General features: G+C 55.3%; 1 protein-coding gene across 3 annotated transcripts in view; it reads right to left on the bottom strand.

Moving 5' to 3' along the window:
- GNG7 (G protein subunit gamma 7) overlaps nt 1-14766 on the bottom strand; it is a 125902-nt gene that overhangs the window by 85138 nt on the left and 25998 nt on the right. For 2 of the 3 annotated variants that reach the window (XM_055344573.1, XM_055344571.1), the window contains exon 2: nt 7760-7817. The gene's annotated coding sequence lies outside the window, so the exon portion shown is untranslated. Of the gene's footprint in view, nt 1-7759; nt 7818-12089; nt 12185-14766 lie in introns of those variants that run through there. The other variant, XM_055344572.1, reaches the window with a different exon arrangement.

Raw genomic sequence — 14766 nt, 5'->3', positions numbered from 1 at the left:
TGCAAGGCATGGAGAAGACAGTTGAGAACTTTGGGGGGAAGGGGAGGAAGGCTTCATTCAAACAAGGGGATATTGTAGTGGGCCTCCAGGGGTTGGGCAGGACAGACGAGGGCGATAAGGACGGGGTCTCTCCCCTGTAGGAGCTGGAGTCTCTCACCATGACTTTCGGCTCTTTCACGGAAGCCAGGACAGCAGAGGGGACAGTGGACCCAGCTTCCATGCTCAGGAAGGTCAGGTGAGTGGCCTAGGTACGGGTGTGTATAGGACATACACCTGGACTTGAACCTGAGCCTTCTGGCACTGGTGGCTCCCACAACTCACACCTCTTCCCTTCTGCAAGAACTACCAGAGGGCTGGCTGCCCCTAGAGTTGTGGGGAAGAGGAGGGCACTGCCGAGTACAGGCGTGGCACATGGTGCCATCAAGGCAGACACACCTGCATCTGTTTGCCCGCCGCCTGCCCCACTGGTGTTGTGCACACGAGTGAGAAGAGCTCTGTCCACTTTATGGACATGGGATAGTCCTGCACACTCCTAAATGAGGCAAAGCATGTGGCAAACAGCAGGGAACCACGCACACACAGTCCTCGTCCGACTGCCTGGTTCTGTACCATAGTTACAAGACATGCCACGGCTGGTGGCAGCTGGATGGGAGGGGGGGCACAGGGCCGTGCTGTGGGAGAGCTCGCAACTCCCTCTGAATCTGTAAGTATTTCAAAATAAAGTTTTGTTTTGTTTTGTTTTAAATTAGGTAGGGATGCCTTCAGCCCAGGGCATGATCCTGGATTCCCAGGATCGAGACCCACATCAGGTTCCCCACAGGGAGCCTACTTCTCCCTCTGCCTGTGTCTCTGCCTCTGTGTGTGTGTGTGTGTGTCATGAATAAATAAATAAAATCTTCAAAACAAAAATAAAATAAAATAAAATAAAATAAAAAGAAGTTAAAAAAAATTAGGTGAAAGGATGCCTGGGTGGCTCAGTGGTTGAGCATCTGCCTTCGGCTCAGGGCGTGATCCCAGGGTCTCACATCAGGTTCCCCGCAGGGAGCCTGCTTCTCCCTCTGCCTGTGTCTCTCCCTCTCTCTGTGTCTCTCATGAAAAATAAATAAAATCTTAAAAAAAAAAATTAGATGAAGCCATGAGTAGACTGAGGTGTAACTGGGACAAGACATGCCATGCATTCTCCAAACACCTCCTCTCTCTCCCAGTCCTGACCCCCAGTGTCCTGGCAGCACTCCCAGCAAACACGGGGCAGAAGTCAGACCAGAAGACGAAGACACCTGTGGTGCAGCCCCAGCTGGGGCTTCAGGCTGGCTGTGTCTTGAGTGACTGTGTTCCTGTCTTTCCCTCTGTGGCCAGTAAGATTCTAAGGGCCCCCGAATCCCTGCCCTGTGCTGAACACACTGTGTAGACTAACCCTGAGTGTGGACTGGACCTGGGAATGTGATATGATACCATCCCCTGCTTAGACAATTTTGTATGGAAGAAGGGGGTTTGAATTATGTAATTAAGCTTCCAAGTCAGTTGACTTTGAATTCATTAAAAGGGGAATTCACCTAGGTGGGCCTGGCCTAATCACACAAGCCCTACAAAGGGTCAGGGACCTTGCTGACAGGAGAGGCTGGAAGTGTGCGGAGACCAGTGGAGGAGTCACGTGGCTCGGACAGGACTTGAGAGTGGCCTCTAAGGCTTGGGTGGTCTCTTGCCAGCTGCTAGCAAGACAAAGAAACTGAATCCTGCCAACAGCGGGAGTGAGGCTGGAGGCGGTTGTCTCTGCGGAGCTGCGGTGAGAAGTCAGCTCTGGCCGAGCCCCATGAGGCCCTGAGCACAGCAACAGCCATACCGTCCACACTGTGGACCTGTGGAACCAGGAGCTGATACACGGTGACGCTGGCTGTGTCTACTACGCTCTGTGTGACGCAGCGCTGGGCACCCTGGGGTTTCCCAACCACTCTCACGGTCAGTGACACACAGAGGGTGCTCCAAAAGCTGGAGCAGGACAGCAGAGAGTGGTGAGCCAGGAGTCGTGCACAAAGACCAAGTTACAGTATCGCTCCTCCAAAGACCTCGTTGCCAGTGTCCCTCACACAGGGGTCGGCAGTGACAATGGGAGACCACCAGTGATTCAGTCTGTGGGCATCAGAGGTGAGCCCCCAACGACCCATGGGCCTGCCCTTGGGGCACCTGCTCAGACCTCTGCCAGGCTGCAGTTGGCGTAGCAGCCCTTGGGCCCCAGGTCCCTCTCCCTGCCTCCCTCGCTGGGCACCAGGCCCCCTCCTGGCCACACCTGAGCCCTCGGTTTGCACCCCCATGCTGCACCCGGGGCTTCTGCAGGCAGGCACAAACAGTTTAGCCCGCAGGGCCCAGGCACATACACGTTTGTGGACTTAAAAGTGTGAAGTAGGAGAGAAAGAAATCAGGGACCACTAACCCACCAGCTCCAAGGGAACCAGGCTGAGAACAGGCCCCAGGAAGATGCCAGGACCCCGCTGCCCACCACAGGTCTCCCGTTTCCCCCGCCCCCACCTTCCTGTCACATGTGACTGTCACCCCGTGGGTGTTTTGTGTCAAAAGAGGCTGCAGTTTGATGACCCTCTGCTGGCAGCATGTGAGCCCTGCCCTGCCCAGAGGGAGGCTGACTGTGTGAGCTGTTGCCCAGCAACGTGCCTGTGCCCTAGGAGGCGTGGTCTCCGCCCCTGTGTGGCCACGGGGCTGCTCCAGTTCTGGCAGGCCCACTGATGGGGGCCCTGCTCCAGCAGTCTCCCATGTAGGTCTTGACTGTCAAATTGGTAAACTCAGGGTCGGGTAGCATAGAAGTGTCGGGGAGACAGCTTGGGTGGAAACCAGGCAGTGGTACACATGGGCAAGAAAGTGTGATCTTGACTCCCTCAGGAGGTGAGAGTGCTGTGCAGCAGAGATTTCTCCCCTCACCACGGTAGACACCTGGGCAGGTCACTCTCTGGGGGCGTCCTGGGTGCTCTGGAGGGCTGCGCAGCATCCCTGGCCCCACCCACTCAATGCCAGGGGCTCCCCGGTCGTGATGGCCACAGACCTCCCAAGAGGCAGCCCTGTGGCCCCTGGGGGAGAAGAGCCCCAGGTGAGAGCCTGCAGTGGAGGGAGGGCCAGACTCATGCATGAGCCTCGGGAAGCACCATGTGTGTCCTCATCAGCCGGATCAGCGCCTGCGGGCTGCAGGGAGAAGGTTTCGGGCACCGTGGGCTGCAGCAGGGGCCCCCTTGACCCCCTTCAGCATGGCACCCCTTAATTATGTATGTTTTGTATATGTTTTCTGTTGGGAAGGAGGCAGCAGCCCCTGACCTTTCGTGAGGAGAACATTTTAAGGTTTTGATTGTGTATCTTGGCAGTTCTTGCAGGAGAACAACTTGTCCACAGAAAAAACTGATAGTAACGTGCATTTCGACACGCCTGGGACAGACCCGAAGCGGGTAGCCAACCAGGGGGAAGGCAGCGCGCTCCGACTTGCAGGCTGGAGTTTGCTCGACACAAGGGCCACTCTGGAGATAAAAGGCTATGGCGGTGCTCTCGGCAGGAACGTTCAAAAGCTCCCAGGGGAACAAGGAGCAATCAGAAAAATACACTCTGCTGTTTGAAGGTCGCGGAGTTCTTTTGTACTCTCTGCTGTGAGCAAGAAGCTGGAAATAAATGCCTGTCCTTGTCTGCGGTGTCCTCCCCCTCCCCCGAGCACTGTGGACGTTGGGCGGGCCACTGTGCAGGGGTGCCCCGGGGGCTGAGCTGCACCCACTAGATGCTGCATCCCCAGTATGACAACCACAGGGGTCTCTGGATACCACCCAGTGCCCCCTGGGGCAAGATTGCCCTCATAAGAATCACAGATTTAACCTAATATATGCAAAATATCATCTCCACTGAGGGCCCACTTCAGGTGCTCAGTAGCTGCCAGTAGTTTCTCCCATGCTGGAAATTGCAGCTCTAGACACCAGATTCAGCTCAAAGACGACGTCTCATCCAAAGGAAAGCTAGTGCCACCATGGCCCAGACCACCCATGCCCAGGTGACTCCCAAGGTGAAAGTCTAGTGCCCTCAGGGGACAGGGGGTCTGAGCTGTCCCTGGCAGCTGCCATGGTGAAGGAACGCTGACTTGCCACTCCAGGAGGCATGCACCAGCTGGCTGTGGTCCCCACCCTCAGACTCCAGGGCAGTGAGAAGACGCACCCAGTAGCCAGGAACCCCATAAAGACACAGTGCGAGGGATCCCTGGGTGGCGCAGCGGTTTAGCGCCTGCCTTTGGCCCAGGGCGCGATCCTGGAGACCCGGGATAGAGTCCCACATCGGGCTCCCGGTGCATGGAGCCTGCTTCTCCCTCTGCCTATGTCTCTGCCTCTCTCTCTCATTCTGTGTGACTATCATAAATAAATAAAAATTAAAAAAAAAAAAAGACACAGTGTGAGAGAAGCCATTAAGACAGGGCCCTTGTCCTACCACCAGGGGACCCCAGGCCATGTCTGGGGACACGTGTGGTCATTTCCACTGTGGAGGGAGGAGCTCCTGGCATCGAGTGGGTGGCGCCAGGGATGCTGCCCCCCATAATGCTCCCTGTGCCCAGGATGTGCCCCAGGAAGTGACCCACTTGGTGTCAGCAGTGCTGGGGGGGGGGACCCCCAGTGGGCCTCCAGTTCTTTCAGGGATGTCGGCTCCTAGAGAGCCAAGGGTTTTTACCTGTTCTGGTCACTGCCATTTCCCCAGAGCCCGGCCCAGGTTTACACTCAGAAACCCCTGCTGAGGGAAGGGACGAAATCTGGGAGGGCCACCCTGTTCCCAGGCAGTAAGCGCCCAAGACCACAGGTGCTCAGGGCAACACCCACCAGATTCCACGCCCACGCGGCCCCAGGGGGCTTCTGTGGGCTGCTATCATGTAGGTGAGTCCCAAAGGAAGACCCGTGTGGGGCTGGAGCCACTGGCTGCTCCTCCAGAAGCAAGATTCAGTCTTCACGCTGGGGGGGTACAGCAGCCAGGCTGCCCACCCTGTCCTGTGTCATCGTCTCTGCTCTGGCCACTGGGCCGTGCCTGGGTCCAGGGTGGGTTTTGGGGTACAGGTGCCCTGAGCCCCCAAGGTCGCAGAGCCAGTGCTTCCTAGATCCCTCCTACACCGAGTGGAAGGGGCCAGCTGGCAGATGCCTGTCCCAACCAGGGGAAGCTCCAAATCTGCAAGTCAGGTGGGGGCCTGGGACAGGGTGACCACAGGACTCTCAGTGCTGAAATGCCCAGGGGAAGGGAACAGAGTAGTCAGGCGCTCCAAGAGAGGCCGTGTTAATACCGGGGGCGCCCACCTGCCCCTCCACCCACGCCCAGCTCAGGGGCAGGTCCTGGGGAGACCCTCATGGGCCTTCTCTGCCCCCTCGTGGCCACCAGAGGGAACTGCAGCACTCTGGCTCGGACCCTCAGCCCCACACCCCAGGGGCAAGCACCCCAAACTCTGGCTCATCTCCCGCTGGAGTGCTGGTTCTGCCACGAGGGCAGGTGGTGGTAGCCTTCGCTCAGCGCCGCGGGGCTGCTCGGAGATGGTAAACCCTGGCCGGGCTCTGGGATGTTTGGGCGCCTACAGACACCTCACACAGCCCCCGACAAACAGGATGTGCTCGGTGAGGGACTATTTAGTTAAAACATAACCAGGGAAAGCCTGGCATTCCCCCTCTGAGGAGCTCCTACAGGACAGCACCTGCCAGTTCTGCTCACGGCGTGCCAGCTCACCGAGTCACTCCAAGCCCCTCCAGCAGTGCCTTCCCCACACCACGCAGCCCCGCATGTCCTGGCCCGCTGTGGGGGTCAGACCCATCAGTGAGCCTGCATCAAAGACATAAGTATAAAAGATGCAATTGAAACACAATGTAGGTGAATTGCTTTCTAGCATCTTGAAATTTGGGATAGTGCCAAACAAAACACGCAGGCGAGCGCCAGTGTCCTCAATCTGTGAGAAAACCCTTGGTGAGTACAGTGTAAGGGCCCTCTCAGAGCAATATTCACAGCGCACGGGACGGACGCCAGACAGCGGCCACTCAGAGAAAGACAAAGTTCAAACACAGTGTATAAAGAGCTCAAGCACGTCGATGGAGAGAGAGCCTCACGAGGAAGGTTAGAAACATAGCCCGCTGCTTACAGAAGGTACACCGGGGCGGGGGAGGTGGGGGGACATGTGGAAACCCCAACCATCCGACCCCGCAGCACTGCAACTGGCCTGGCTGCTCAGACGGGTGGGCAGATGGCTTTGGAGACAGGCACTCGGCAGGGGCCGGGGCGGGGGTGAGGGGTGGCGGGCAGCAGCTGTCAGAAGGGGAAGCCGGGACACCCGGATTCTCTCTCTCCCTCACACGCACAGCACACCTACATATGGGAATCCACCCCAGACAACAACCAAACAGGGACGCATAAGGTCTGCACAAAGACGTTCGTCCCAGAATATAAAAGAGGGGGGAGAGAGAGAGTGAGAGAGAGAGAAAAGAAACAGAAAAATAAACACCCCCAGAAGCCAACCCATGGATCAATTAAATCAGCTGTAAAATTATTTTAAAAGCACTGAATAACCATTTGCCTACAATAGGAAATGCTAAGGCGACGTCAAGAGAGATGAGGGAAACGCAGGTTTACTGACAGGGAGCATGTTAAAGAGTAAATCCTATTTATCCAGAATCGTGTGTGTGGACGGAACTCACAGGGAGACAGGAAAACGCTCACCAAGACACCAGCACACCATCCCCTGGCGGGCACGCCGTCACTGGGCGAGAGCTTTAGGGCCTTGCTACTCCTTTGCCTGCACTGCCCTTTCTACAGGACGTCAGTCCACCTCCACCTGGCCGACTGCTGGCGGTCCCCAAATACCCCACGGGCTGGCAAGTCTGCGACACGGACGCCACACAGATCATCCCTGTGGACCCACTGGGCACCCACACGTCCTGCTTGGCTGAGGGCTCCAGCTCCTGGCCTATGTCCTCTCCAAACCATGTCCCCTGCAGTCTTACTGAGGTGCACGTCACAGGCCATAGAACTCGCAAGTTAGGAGCACACAAGGCGAGGAGTCTGGTGAGGCCACCAGCTCGCCCAACTGCCCCCCATGCACACCCACGGCGAGTCTCCATTCCCACCCCAGTCCTGGTGGCCACCAAGTACCTTCCCATCCCTGCAGACTGGCCTTTCTAGAAACTTCATGGAGACGGACCCACAGGATGTGCATCTTAGGGGTCTACCTCCTTTTCTATCATTTTTTTTTGCTTAAACACACACGCACACCCAGTTTAGGAATATCCAATATTATAAAGACATCCAATATCCCTAAAATTTACTAACAAATGAAACACAACCCTAATCAAAGTTCCATCAGAATTTTCATTAGAAAAACACACAAGAGCAGCAGAGCCCTTCCCAGGAGGGTGGAAGGGGAGACTGGGGGCCACCACAGGCCGCTGCACCCCCACCCCATCCCCACTCACCTTCACACCTCCCCTGCCCCACATGCTAAAGGCCACCGATGACACCGATGAATGATACCGATGGACAGACAGATGGAGTTAAGAGGGCAGGATGTGAGCCTCAGAGTCCTCCTGGCTGCACAGTGCCCCCCAGTCGCCAGGACAGGCGCCAGGTTTGAAATCTGTCATGTCCAGTGACTCGGCTCTGCTCCTGGCAGTGGCTCCAGATGGGCCACCCTGCACATACCAGAGGGCCCTGCCCCTCCACGCCAGGCCGGCCCACGTTTACGTCAACAGTGAGAAAACATCATGACACTGACCTGTGCACGAGGCCTAGCTGTCTTTGGTGCCAAGGGTCAGGAACCACACGTCCACTCCCTGGAAGAAAAACAGAACCATTCAGTGGAGCATCATTTGGTCAGGAATGTGTGTCCATCAGTGGCAGCTGTGAAGAAGAGTCTGGAGCTCACAGTCAGACTGCTATAAAGACCACCCCGCGGGGTCCTGCCCTTGGCTATCCAGCCAGACTCGGGGACGGTGCACACACAGGCCTCCCAGCACAGAGGTGGGACTTAGGAAAGCAATTTGCCAGAAAGATCTCTTAGAAGTTTGCAAGGTCATCCCTGGTAAATTTTCCAAAGGCTCCCAAACTAAACGGATGAAAGGATTGGATGGTTATGTGATCTTTTGTGCTTTGTCACGATGTTTGCCTGCATCACTTGACCCTTGCGGTCTCCCGTGAGGTTGAGGTGGAAACCGAGTCAAGCCCCTGCCCCAGGGCACCCACCAACTCACCAGGGTCTGCCTAAGGAGATGTGAGGACCAAATGCAATGTGGCATCCTGGATGCAGTCTCGGGGCAGGACAAGGACATTAGGGGCAAACTGGTGAAATCTGAACAGAGCAGGGCTGGGTTCATGAAGTGCATGATTGCCACAAAGGCACCGTGGGTCCGGAAGGAGCAGCCAAATGAGGGAGACTGGGTGATGGGCAGATATGAATTCTTTGAAACTCCTGAAAACTTACAATTATTTTAAAATTAAAAAGTTATTTAAAAATAACTCAATTCTAGGGCACCTGGGTGGCTAGGCATCCAGTTCTTGGTTTCAGATCAGGTCATGATCTCTGGGGTCATGGAATCGAGCCCCATGTCAGGCTCCATGCTTGGTGAGGAGTCTGCTTGGGATTCTCTCTCCCTCTGCTCCTCCCCATGCTCTTGCTCTCGCTCTCGCTCTCTCTCAAATAAATAAATCTTTAAAAAAAACCCAAACAAACAAACCCTCAAAGATTTCAATGTTGGTTCCCTTTCTGGGAGTTCGGGCCATTTCATTGTCACCCAGGGGCCGGAATGGAGAACTGAAATTCCCCCACTGTCACCTGCAGGTGGCGCCACAGCCCCAGAAATGCCCAGACAGGCCCGGGGAGCTGCTGGGACCTACCTAGTGGGAGGACGGCTGCTGCTAGATAGAGGCCAGAGGGCGCCCTGAAAGGCCAGGCCAACCAGCAGGGATGATGGAGGAATGGCCAGAGCAATATGCCCCTGACCCTGGAGGCTGAGACCTGCAGGGGTCACCTATGCACACAATCCTTCAAGTTTTTATTTCTGAATCAATTAAAGACTCACAAGAAGTTGCAAAACTAACCAGTCAGAGGAGTTCCGGGCCCTCTGTACCCAGCTGCACCCCTGGTAGCTCCTTACACAACTAGGATGCTGTCAAAACCTGTACAGTGACTGATAACCAGTATCGTCTTCTATGGCTGTCCCACTGAGATTGGGTTCTTGTGCCACAGAGTGCACAATAATGTGCTTCTAGTATTCTCAGAGTCGTGCAACTATCACCACTACCAACTTTAGGACTTACTCATCATCCCTAAAGGAAACCCCGTCCCCATCAGCCATCACTCATCCCCACCCAGGCCCTGGCCCCCATGAGTCCCCTCCCTGTCCATGGAGGAGCCCGTCTTGAACGTGTCACACACATGGACTCACACACCATGGGGCCTCCTGTGTCTGTTTCCCTCCCTGAGCGTCGTGGGCTCAGGGGCTGTCCCTGGGGCAGCGTGTTCACAGCCGAGGGACGTGCCTGGGTGTGTGGATAGGCACACTGTGTGAATCCCTTCACTACTGATGGGACACTTGGGTGTCCCCACCTCCTGGCTGCTGTGAACCGTGCCGCTATGAACATGGTGTCATGGATCCTTTTCAAGACAGTTTCTCACTCCCCACCTTCACGTGTGTAAATCACCCCCCCCTCCCCAGCTCTGTAACAGCAGCCCTGGCACTTGAACTTGGGCACTGAGGTGACCACCACAGACACCCCCATTGTGGCTGTGCTCGGCCCAGACCAGCTTGAGCAACATGCCCTGCAGCTCTGTCCCGGGACCCGTGAGTCCACAGGCTGTGAGCTGCACCAGCTGGCGCCTGGCTGTCCCTGTGACCTTCACCCATGCAAAGATGCTGGGCTTACACTTTCCCCATCAGAGGGAAACCACAAGCCCTCCTGAAGGGCCAGCAGTGGGATGAGGAGGTGGGACCCGGCAGCAGGACCTGCTCCAGGATTTGTGAGCCGGTAGCCAAGTGAAACCAGAATCCCTTGTTCAATAATTAGGACGAACTTGAAGCCAGCAATGACAGTGGCCATTGGGGTGCCCTCGTTGGAAGGATTACTGCCAACATCTGTCCTGGGCAGGACTTCTGATGACCTGGGACCCTCATCCTGTCTACGTGCTTCCTTTCTCTTTCCCTTTCCTTTAAGTTGAGATAGAATTCTCCTACCATAACATTCATCCATTCAAGTGTCCGATGCAGTGGCTGTCAGGATATCCGCAAGGCTGTAGAGCCACCACACTAATGCCAGGACATGGTCCTCAGCCCCTGGAGAGACCCTGTGCCCCCAGAACCACCAGCATCGGGTGGTGATTCAGTCGAGCCTCCAGGAAGAGGCAAGACCCCGCAGCGCCAGAGCCGCGTTGGTTCTGCAGGCCACTGCACTTCACCACACCCCACGCTCCGACCCAGTCAGTGCTCAGGGAAGGTCTGCAGGGCCAGGGACACCAGGACGCTCCCCAGAGCTGGGTGACACTGGCTTGTGAGATGGGAAGGGCCAGAACCCCACCACATGCAGGATGGGCACAGGGGCTTGGGGAGTACAGGTATGGCCGGGAGCAAGCCCTGGCACACAGGACTCTGCTCTCAGCTACATCGTTTGTCAATGTGAGAAGGGAGGACGAAACACACAGATCAGCAACCAAGGGCAGCCGTTGGAGCCTGTCGTCAGTAACTCTCCATCAAGGAACCGAGGGGCCAGCCCCCACTGACACAGGGTGTCTCGTCCGAGAGGAAGGCAAGTCACAACCCACTTCACTCCATCAGAGCCTCCAGAACTTTTCCAGAGGGATGACACAACCCTGCTGTGTGCAAACGCTACTGTCCCTCCCTCTAGAATTCAGGGTCCCCCACTCTCCCATCATTGCTGATATAGGAGCTGGTCATTCTCTGTGTGGGCGGGCATCTGGGGCAGGGGGCATTGAGCAGCATCGCCCACCCATTGGATGCCAGGACAGCCCCAGTGGTGACAACCACAGACGTCCCCAGACCTGGCCCAGAGTCCCTGGCAGGGTAGGGGGACAAGCTTCCTGAAGCTTCTATGCTTCTATCTGAAGTTCTGTGCCCACCTGGACACACTGGCTCATGAGCCGCTGCTGCCTCTGAGTGCCCTGTCCCCTTTTGGGGGGTAAATCCCTTTTCGAGTAGAACTCTGTTATCAACCACCGGGCTAGGAGAGGGGTGGGGCAAAGACTGACCTGAAAGGACTTTGGTTAATGGTCATATATCAATACTGGCTCAATGATCACAACGGTGCCCCACTAGAGCCAGATGGTGACACGGGGGAAACAGGGTGGCGACGGGAGATGTGGGAACTCTATTTCCTGCTCAGTTTTCCCATAAACCTAATGCTACTTTAAAAAGCTGTCTAATAAGAGAGGGTCTTGAAGAGACAAATTAGAATTCTGATTTTAGAAAGGAGGAAGGGCATAGCGAGGGCGGGCAGGGGAGGGAGGAAGGGAAGGGGGAGTGGGGAGGGGAATGGGAGCCCATCTTGGACCAGATGATGGCTAAGTGCTCACATTTCACCAGTGACTCCTTCAACAAGCTGCTGCGAACCAGACCCGAGAGAAGCTGGGTTAGTCCTGGCCAAATGCATTTCCTACTTCTTCCCCCAAAGCTCTTTCGAGGCTTGTAACCATATAGTTGGGTGAGGATCAGACTCTCCTGAGCGCTCAGGCCTGGATTAACCTATACGAAAGCCATCCCCCAGGCCACAGACCACGGCAGCCCCATGAGCAGATCAGAGCCCTTAATACAATCAGTCCCAAACCTCCTCCCTCGGATTACTCCCAAATCCCATTTGGTCAATGGAAAGCATATTGTGGCTGATCATGAGCTGATTTCTGCAAGATGGCACTGAGCAGCAGCCTGCCCCTTCACTGCCCGTGACCCCGTGGGGCCCTGAGACCAATAGGGTCTGATAGCAGGGACTCAGATACCAGAGGCAATAATCCTGACTGGGCCCTGACACCGACGGGGCCCTAACCCTGGGTGACCTGGATCAGCGGGGAGTTGATACACCTGCCATCAGCACTGACTCACCTGACATCTTCACCTAGGTATTTACTCAATCATCACAGGTTTCTAATGGTAAGCACTGAACAGCACTGGATTTTTCATTTTCTTGTTTTCCCAACATCTATCGACTTGATAATCTGGGGAGACACAAGAGCCCAGTGGGATACAAGAAACTCAATAAGGGGAGAGCAGCCCAACAACAGAGGTGAGAACATGAAATCTTTGGGATTTCACAAATTATCGCTACATAAATGCCAGCATCTAGTTTCTGAAACTGAAAAAAGCCACTGCCTTTATCTCCTGTCCTCTAAAGCAGGGTCTCTCCTTCCCTGGCACCACTGACTCTCTGTGGGACGTCTGGGGGCACCGTGGGGTGTCAAGTAGCAGCCCACCACCCTGCTTACTCTATGCCAAGAGCACCCCAGTCTTACCCCAGTCGTAAGGAGCCCAATATCCCCAGGCATCCCTCACCACCCAAGGGGCAAGACTGCCCCCAGCTGAGATGGGCTGCACTGACCCGGCATGTCTCCCCCTCCCGGGCTGCAGTTCGTGACCCTGGGAACTGAGGGTGGGATGGGGGAGTGGGCGTCTGAGCCCCCTCAACTTCCCACGCTGACGCCCCCTGGTGTGTGGCAGGAACGCTTGCCTGCTTGGAGGGAGGCTCGATATAGCAATGCAGCGCTGTCCTTCATGCACTGCAGCGATCACCCCAGCCTTCCCCCGTCACCACAGCAACCATCTAAATATGTCACCCTGACGAGGCTCTGATTGCAAATGAAGGGGGAGGAGAAGGCTGGGGGCCGGGGCTGGTGGGGAGGCGCCCGGAGCAGTGGTGACGTGGCTCTGCCTGGACTGACCCAGGGCAGGTGCCATCACACCCCTGATTGGACAGGACTCGTGGGCACGGTTTGCTTGACCCCAGGGTTAAAAGTCTCTGGGAGCCGAGCACAGGAAGGCAGCAGGGGTGCTGCTGCCCTATGACCTTGAGTCCAGGGTGACTCAGAGGCCCTCCCAACATCCCCCCCATATAACCCAGGTTGGAAGGCCGCCTGGGTCACACCCGGACCATTGGGGTTTACTCTGATTTCGCATGTGGGCAAGGGATCTGGTTCAATCTTTTTCCAAATAATTAACACAGGGTTTTCGCCTGCCCCCCCAAATATGGCACTGCTGACACACTGGGTCATTCTCCATGGAGGTGTCCGGGGTGCAGATGGGTCGGTGGCATCACCGGCCCCTACCCTCTCGATGCCAGGAGCCCCCGGCCCCCATTGTGAGGGCCATAGATGCCCCCAGGGGCCATGTCCCAGGGGGCAGGACTGCTCCCCTGTGAGAGGTCATCAAATCCCCACCACCTGGAATTGTAATATATGGATGGACAGGCAACTGATTTGGGAGAGAACCAATCTCTGATGAGAGAGAGAGAGAGAGAGAGAGAGAGAGAAGAAAGAAAGAAAGAAAGAAAGAAAGAAAGAAAGAAAGAAAGAAAGAAAGAAAGAAAGAAAGAAAGAAAGAAAAGAAAAGAAAAGAGAAAAGAAAATGTAGAAACATTTCTTTCTCCACTCAGAATTAAAATGGTGACAAAGAGTCCATTGGAAGGGGGTGGGTAGGGACACAAATTCTTACATCCCAGGGGCAACGCTGTGGCGCACTGTCCTAACTTCCCAGCTCACGGACTCCCCTGTGCCTCAGTTTCCAAATCTGTAACACAGAGACGATGGGAGCATCTATCCCACGAGTGCTCTCCACACTAAACAGCTGAACATCTGGGGGTGCCTGGGTGGCTCAGTTGGTGAAGCATCTGCCTTCCGCTCAGGTCATGATCCCGGGGTCTGGGGATGGAGCGGCAAGCTCTGCTCAGCAGGGAGTCTGCTTCTCTGTCCCCCTCTTCCCCTCCCCTGTGCTTGTGCTCACTCCCTCTCTCTCTCAAACAAATAAATAAAATCCTTAAAGAAAATAAATAACTGAGCATCTATAAGATGTTTCCATTGGTGCCTGACATTGTTAATGGGGCACGACTGCTTTATCATCAGAGCTTCTGTGTCATATACTATGTGTCATACAGTAAGTCATACACCACAACTTCATTACTCAGAGCCTGTGCTTCCGGCTTTGTTGACAAGACCAGGGCCCAGCAACATGTTCCGGCGAAGGGCCACATGGTAAATACTTTTGGCTTTGTGAGTCAGGTGGTCTCTGTCGTCACTACTACTACAGACCTGATGGTAGTAGACAAACAGGTGCGGCCATCTGCCAATAAAACTTTATTTACAAAGGCAGGAGGCCCGCATTCAGCCCACAGACTGTAGCTTGTGACCCCTGGACCAGAAGACAGTCTCTTAAAACATGGCACTATTTTAGCCACAAACGCTCATATCCAGGCACCACTGCAGGGAGAGTGTTCCAATCTCATCCCAAAACTAGACCCTGCCTGGGTCACATGGAAAAACTCCACACTGCCCCAGCCTGTCACTCAGCAAAATTATCTCAGACCCTTCTGTGACACAGAACACTCACAACTGAAGAGGTGCCACTTTTAAATTAATAAGAGGGCTGTTGCTTTCCTGTCACCTTGAAAAAAAATCCATCACCCGACTTGGAAGTAAATACCTCACTTTTATCAACTGGCTAGCGAGCCGTGGCTGCAAAGGGCACCCAAAATGTCTAGACCTGGTGAGTGCAATCGCCACCAGCAACACCC

This window comes from Nyctereutes procyonoides, unplaced genomic scaffold, assembly GCF_905146905.1.
Source record: "Nyctereutes procyonoides isolate TBG_1078 unplaced genomic scaffold, NYPRO_anot_genome, whole genome shotgun sequence".
Lineage (NCBI taxonomy): Eukaryota > Metazoa > Chordata > Mammalia > Carnivora > Canidae > Nyctereutes > Nyctereutes procyonoides.
This window is presented reverse-complemented; position numbering and strand designations above follow the sequence as displayed.